Here is a 7,756-nt window from a genome sequence, read left to right on the forward strand (position 1 = left end):
GGACCCTCGGGGGTCTGCCTTAGGTGCTCTTCCCGGGACCCGGCCCGGGACTTGGGCGGGTTGGACCGCCGGTGCTGCACCCGGGCTGAGCACCCCGAGGTCCGGGGAGCCCCTGGCGGGACCCTCGGGGGTCTGCCCCATGGTGCTCTTCCCGGGACCCGGCCCGGGACTTGGGCGGGTTGGAACGCCGGTGCGGCACCCGGGCCGGGCACCCCGAGGTCCGTGGAGCCCCTGGCGGGACCCTCGGGGGTCTGCCCCATGGTGCTCTTCCCGGGACCCGGCCCGGGACTTGGGCGGGTTGGACCGCCGGTGCTGCACCCGGGCTGGGCACCCCGAGGTCCGGGGAGCCCCTGGCGGGACCCTCGGGGGTCTGCCCCATGGTGCTCTTCCCGGGACCCGGCCCGGGACTTGGGCGGGTTGGACCGCCGGTGCTGCACCCGGGCTGGGCACCCCGAGGTCCGGGGAGCCCCTGGCGGGACCCTCGGGGGTCTGCCCCATGGTGCTCTTCCCGGGACCCGGCCCGGGACTTGGGCGGGTTGGACCGCCGGTGCTGCACCCGGGCTGGGCACCCCGAGGTCCGGGGAGCCCCTGGCGGGACCCTCGGGGGTCTGCCCCATGGTGCTCTTCCCGGGACCCGGCCCGGGACTTGGGCGGGTTGGACCGCCGGTGCTGCACCCGGGCTGAGCGTCCCGAGGTCCGGGGAGCCCCTGGCGGGACCCTCGGGGGTCTGCCCCATGGTGCTCTTCCCGGGACCCGGCCCGGGACTTGGGCGGGTTGGACCGCCGGTGCGGCACCCGGGCTGGGCACCCCGAGGTCCGGGGAGCCCCTGGCGGGACCCTCGGGGGTCTGCCCCATGGTGCTCTTCCCGGGACCCGGCCCGGGACTTGGGCGGGTTGGACCGCCGGTGCGGCACCCGGGCCGGGCGTCACGAGGTCCGTGGAGCCCAGGGCGGGACCTTCGGAGGTCTACCGGCCGGGGCCGGGACCTGGCCGGCACCCGGGCTGGGCTTCGCGAGGTCGTTGGGAGCCGGCTCTCTGGAACAAGCAGCAGCTTCCCTATATATCCGGCGGAGGGTGCCTGACGTCCCTGGCGAACCGGGACGGAGTTCCACGTCACCACCGGGAAAATCCGGCAAGGCATGCCGACTTCGATGGATGCCGGCCGCATCCGACCTCATTGACTTCCAGGGTTTCTCAAGCAACTTGACCTGCCAAAAACGGGGACTTAGAGCAAAACTGCCGGCCGGCCGCGATCAACTTAGGCGGCCGGGAACGGGCACTTTGGGCACATCGACATCTACAGGACACCTAAATGGATAAATCTGGATGGAATTGTCTGTCTTTTTACCTAATTTTGTGAGGATTCAGAGGGAAAATGAAAAAAACACAGATTTTTTTTTCTAATTCTTGCTACTTTTTACTAAATTTCTAATTCTAAATTTTCAGCTAATCATCCAACTATGGTATCAAAAGAAAGCTCTATCTCTCCTTGAAAAAACAATATATAGTTTATATGGGTACACTATTCACAGTAAAAGAGAATCATCGCTGAACCGACATAGCGCAAAAATGGCAAAATTTCTCCGGGATTGAAGGGGTTAAAAGCCAAGTTGTTGCAACAGTATTGCAGGACCCGTGCAAACTGGTTGTGTAGGAGCGCAGTTGCAGTGGATACCAGGGGCTCTGTATGTATCCCATGAAGCATCATGACTGGTGGCTGGATATATATATATATGTGCAAAGAATACAATTGCACACCAACCTTAATTTCTTTGCCCGGTGCCAAGTAATTCATATAGATTCCAAAAGCAGTTACCGGCACTCATGGGACTTTTAAATAATTCCACGAAACTCCGTTTTTCTGGTCAACGTTTCAGTCTTTTTATTTATAGACTTTCATCAGGACATATACATATATATATGCAGATAACAGTCTATATTGGAGTGTGTCGGTAGAACAGGAGAAACAGGACTCGTTAACACGCGTAATAAAGTCACAAAGGCAGATGCACCACGGCAGGATACAGACTTTGGATAGGGGACCATGGAGTACAGGGCTGGAACTCCTCCAACGAGGAACACGGCTGGGACATGGTTGGGACACGGCAGGGAGCCCTCGGGCAGGGCACACGTAGTCAGGCAGCCCTCGGGCAGGGCACACAGTCAGGCAGCCCTCGGGCAGGGCACACAGTCAGGCAGCCCTCGGGCAGGGCACACGTAGTCAGGCAAGCCCTGTCGATACCAGGAGATCACAGCCAAATCAGAAGCCAAGGGCAAGGTCAGGACAAGCTGGGTCAACACCAGGAGATCACAAGAGCCAAACCAGGAGCCAAGAGCAAGGTCAGGACAAGCTGGGTCAAAATAGGTAGAATCCAACAGGGAATAGCACGGAGCCAAGAAGCAGCAAAGCTGAATACACTATAATGCAAAGGACCAGACTGAAGGGCAGCAGGTATATAAAGGCAGGACTACATCCAGGTCATTTGAAATGGGTGCTCCTGAGAGGGCTGCAGGTAGACATGACAATGTATAAATATTACATAGTCGAGGCTGGCAGGGTGGAATCCTTACAGCCATTTGCCCATTCTGACCAAGAATTCACACCAAAGCTCTGTTAGATCGTGTTGTGTACAATGAGAAGAGGAGCTGTCAGATCATGACTGCAGTGAACAAAGAGACAGAGTCATATTATGTTGGGTGTGGGAAGGTGAGGGGCTGCCATGTAAATAACACAAAAAAAGCTAAAAATGGATACAGAAAGGTAGATTAGAGAGCAAAGATAGAGAGCAAAAAAAGAAAGAATGTGTAATTTTAATACATGCATGTCAACTCATATGTTGTGAAATATACCATATTGGCCCAATTATAGGCCGCACTTCAACTTTACTTAAATTAGGGGGTAAAACTGTGGCCTATAATCGGGCCAATGCGGTATATAGCATAAATAGACATTATATATATATATATCGTATATACCGTATTTGCTCGATTATAAGACGAGGTTTTTTTCAGAGCAAATGCTCTGAAAAATACCCCTCGTTTTATAATCTGGGTCGTCTTATAATCAGACCTCAAAGTCTGACTATGAGACAGCTAAGATCCAGATCCCCCGCAGCTCCAGGGGATCTGGATCCTCCTGTCTCAACCCCCCCGCCCACTTACCGGTACTTCAGAGTCCCCGGTGTGCAGCTGGGGCAGCGTGTAGATGTCTACGCGATTCTTGTAGACAATTTCCGCTGCAGCCGGAAGGAGGGGTGGCTAGCAGCGGGGGTTGTCTGCGTGCATCGCGCAGACCTTTCCCGGCTGTCAAAGATCAGAGTTCCCCGGGCCGGTGCGGCGCCGCCGTGGGGAACTCTGATCTCTGACAGCCGGGGAATGTCTGCGCGATGCACGCAGACAACCCCCGCTGCTAGCCACGCCTCCTTCCGGCTGCAGCGTGAGTCTACACGCTGCCCCAGCTACATGACAGGAGACTCAGAAGTACCGGTAAGTGGGGCGGGGGGGGGAGTGTTAAATGGGGGGCATAAGGCATTTCTGGAGGCAGGGTGCTCTGTGAAATGCCTTTTAACCCCCTTAATGCCACTTTGCCTCCAGAAATGCCTTTTTAACCCTCTATACGCCACTCTGCCTCCTGAAATGCCTTAAACCTCCCTATATGCCACTCTTCCCCATAATATGCCTTTTAACCCTCTAAGTGCCAGAGTGGCATATAGGGTTAAAAGGCATATCATGGGGCACAGTGGCATATAGGGTTAAAAGGCATATCATGGGGCACAGTGGGATTTAGAGGGTTAAAAGGCATATCATGGGGCACAGTGGCATATAGTGGGTATAAGGCATTTCTGGGGCAGATGTGCATAACTGGGGGGCAGGTTGGAAAATAGAAGGAAATAAAACCAAAATATTTTTCTCAATCATAGCTTTTATTAAAAAAATAGTTTAAATGAATTAAGATTTACTGGTAAAACCTTTTTCCTATAGGGTCATCTTATATTCAGGCTTTTTCTTTTTTTTCCTAAATTAATATTAAGATTTGGGGGGGTCGTCTTATAATCGAGCAAATACGGCGTGTGTGTGTGTGTATATATATATATATATATATATATAAATAAAGTCATCTAATATTTATAAAAATTAGATTACAGTTTCCCATTTTTCCTGTCTGCAAACAGAAGGATTTCTTAGCTTGAGGGTGAAACATTTAATAATTTACTTCTGCTTCTGGTAACTCCCAATGTGTGTTTCTGTTTCCCTAACTTAACATAACAACAAACATAGTAAAACCTACTTACCCCAAAGTACCTGCTATTATGTACGAAGATGTGATCTGTAAGACTTTTCTAGCTGTGACTGGGGGAACTGCATTGGGCCAACCACAGACAGCAAGAACTTGCCCAACCCACTTATTTTAGGAATTACATAACGTAATATACTTATGTGCATCACTGCAGCAACCAATGTTAACAAAGACATAATAAAGACATGATGATGTCTTTGGTTAGATTTCAGTTATGCCCTTTTCATTTGAGACTATGGTGATTACGGTTGTCAAGGGAAAGGTAGCTGAAAGGTGCTGAATTCTGACAGCTTTGTTGCCCCTCTAGCTGTCCCCTGTTGACACAAGGGATACATTGTAACTTACAACTGCACCAGAGCAAACTATGCACTAACCTTGTTTGTGGATATAGCTAACATCTGGTGCTGATATGCAAAGACATCTGTGTGTAGTTAATTTATTTAATGCTGGAGCCCAAAAGTTCCATGTATTAGTAGTTAACCCCTTCAATTGGCGCTGAAGTGCAAACCATCTACGTGTGTATTTAACCTCTTCAATATAATGCTGTTATGCAAACAATGAGCAAAACTGATGGTTGGGTGCATAATACCGTGGATGCAATGTGGGGCATTTATGCACTGTAACTAACTTGCATTGTTCAGGACTCCTTTTTCTTTTTTGAATGGCGATACCTTTTATTAGGACAACATAAAGTCATAAATGTGTAACAGACTTTTACCCCAGGGGGCTGATTCCCCCGTCCCTCTTCTTCACAATATTCTTGTAAGAATCTTTTGGCTATTAATACCACCACAAATGTTCTAGCACTGCATCACCCAATGAATACCTCATCCCAAATACATTATTATTATTTTTTTTTTAATGTACACAGTTCATGGTGAAAAGTGGTCTGCCAGTATGTTTATGTAAAAGGTCCTCTCAAGGGAGAAGGACTGTGAAACCAACGGGAATAATGAAATCAGTTCTTACAACTAAATTGGGTTTTACTCTGAAGATCCCAACCACCATTCAAGTTTCTGCGATTAATCCTTTGTGATAAAATATGCAGATTAAAATAAGAGTAAATAACACAATACCTTTACTTTTCCTTCACTGATTTCTGGGCCTATAAAATTCAGGAGGGTGTTTTATCTCTGGATATTTATTACTATAGTAAGTACAGTGCACACACTGACACCCAGACACACACACCAGGACAGCCTCTGCCACACCTACACACCCAAATACACACGCCAGGACAGACTCTGCCACACCGACACACCCAAACACACACACGCCAGGACAGGCTCTACCAAACCGACACACACCCAAACACACACACCACGACAGGCTCTACCACATCGACACACCAGGACAGGCTCTACCACACAGACACACCCAAACACACACACACACACCAGGACAGGCTCTACCACACCGACACACCCAAACACACACACACACACACACACACACACAGCAGGACAGGCACTACCACATCGACACACCCAAATACACACCAGGACAGGCTGTACCACACCGACACACCCAAACACACACACACACACCAGGACAGGCTCTGGCTTTCTCATGATACATGAGTCTCTTTCTGAGGTCCCAGACACAAAGCTGGGGCTGTTTGGATCCAATTTAGAGGAGGCTATGGAAGGAAAGGAAGGCAACTGCTAAGAGGGCAGCTATCCACCATTCATCACTGGGGTCAGTGGATTCTGGGACCTCTTCTTCAGTTCCTTCTCCATGACTATCCCGTACTGTCTCCTCTGTTTCTCTCAAAGGTAATGAGACACTTTCCTCACTTTCTTTACTGTTCTCTTGAAACTCTCCATCTTGCAGGTATAGCACTGGTAACAAGTGATTCCTATGCCAGGCCTTGATGCAGCCCTCTGGCCCTTTGATTCTATAGACAGAAAGTCCTGGCAGTTTGGAGACCACCTCAAACAGAATGTCTTTCCATCTATCTGCAAGCTTATGTTTCCCTGGCACTCCCAGATTTCTAGGGAGAACTTTATCCCCAGGTTATATCTCTCTATGTTTTACTTTGGCGTCATATCGCCTCTTGTTTTGGTCGTCTAGCTTAGTGGCAGCCTGGTTAGCCATTTTATAGGCTCTCTGAAGGTGCTCATTTAGTGAATTCACATATTGATAATGGGAGGCAGGACTTGACCCGTCTCAGATCAATGGGCAAACGTGCTTCCCTACCAAACATTAAGAAGTACGATGAAAACCCTGTAGATTCATACCTGGTGCAGTTGTAGGCATGCACCAGAGCTTCTACATGTTGGCTCCAAGCCCTTTTCTCCACATTCTGCATAGTACCCAACATATCCAGAAGGGTTCTGTTAAATCTCTGAGGCTGAGCATCACATTTTGGGTGTGAGGGAGCAGTCCTTGACTTATTAACTTCGAGTATGCTCAAGAACTCCTTGATCAGTCTGCTCTCAAAATCCCTTCCCTGATCAGAGTGTATACGATTGGGCAGTCGATAATGCAAGAAATACTTTTGCCACAAGGTCTTGGCTACCGTCACTGCCTTTTGGTCTCTGGTAGGAAATGCTTGTGCATATCGGGTGAAATGATCAGTGACAACAAGGACATTCCCGATACCAGCAGAGTCATTTTCAATACACAGAAAGTCCATGCAGACCAGGTCCAGGGGACCAGTACTTTTATGATGGCTAATGGGAGCATCCTTTACTGGTAGAGTCTTTTTCTGTACACATCTTTTGCAAGTTTTCCACAATCTCTCTCATTTTGGGCCAAAAAAATCTCTCTTGCACTAGACCATATATCTTGCTTACCCCAAGATGTCCATGCTGATCATGTAGTGCTCTCAGAACCATTCCCCTGTATCGGTGGGGAAGTACCAGCTTCTTGCGATCAGGGTGGTCATGGTATTCAACAATCCTATACAACCCATTCTCCAGATGTAATGAATTCCATTCCCTCCAGAATATCTCTTTCTGGCACGAGGGAAGAATGGTTAAGAGATCAGGATTCTTTGCCTTGATGGCCTTGAGGACATTCCCTATCTACCAATCTTGAGCCTGAGCTCTCCGCTTATCTGCTTCTGTGATAGCTGACCATTGTTGTAAGATAATGGGAGCACTGGATGCTTCTGGTACAGCTCATGGAGAACAGCTAATAGAGTCTACTCCTCTGAGCTCTGCAAAATCTTCTGGCTTCTCTACAAACATTGCCATATTGCACAGAGCCCTCACTCCAGGTCCAGGAACCTCTTCCCACTCCTCCTCGTCTTGGCAAGGGGGAAGTCCAGGTCGACATGACTAGCATCCACATGGAGCACATATGGCCTTTCTGGAATGGCATATGCCAGCACTGGGGCCTCTGTGTGCTTCTTTTTCAGGGTGACGAATGCCTCCTCACACCCGGCAGTCCACTTCTCCCCAAAGGATGCAGTATCTTGGAGCCTTCTGAGTCCAGAGAGCTTTTAAGAAGATTG

Source organism: Sceloporus occidentalis, unplaced genomic scaffold, assembly GCF_023333645.1.
Source record: "Sceloporus occidentalis isolate IW3139 unplaced genomic scaffold, rSceOcc1.0.p SCAF_188, whole genome shotgun sequence".
Classification (NCBI taxonomy): Eukaryota; Metazoa; Chordata; class Lepidosauria; order Squamata; family Phrynosomatidae; genus Sceloporus; species Sceloporus occidentalis.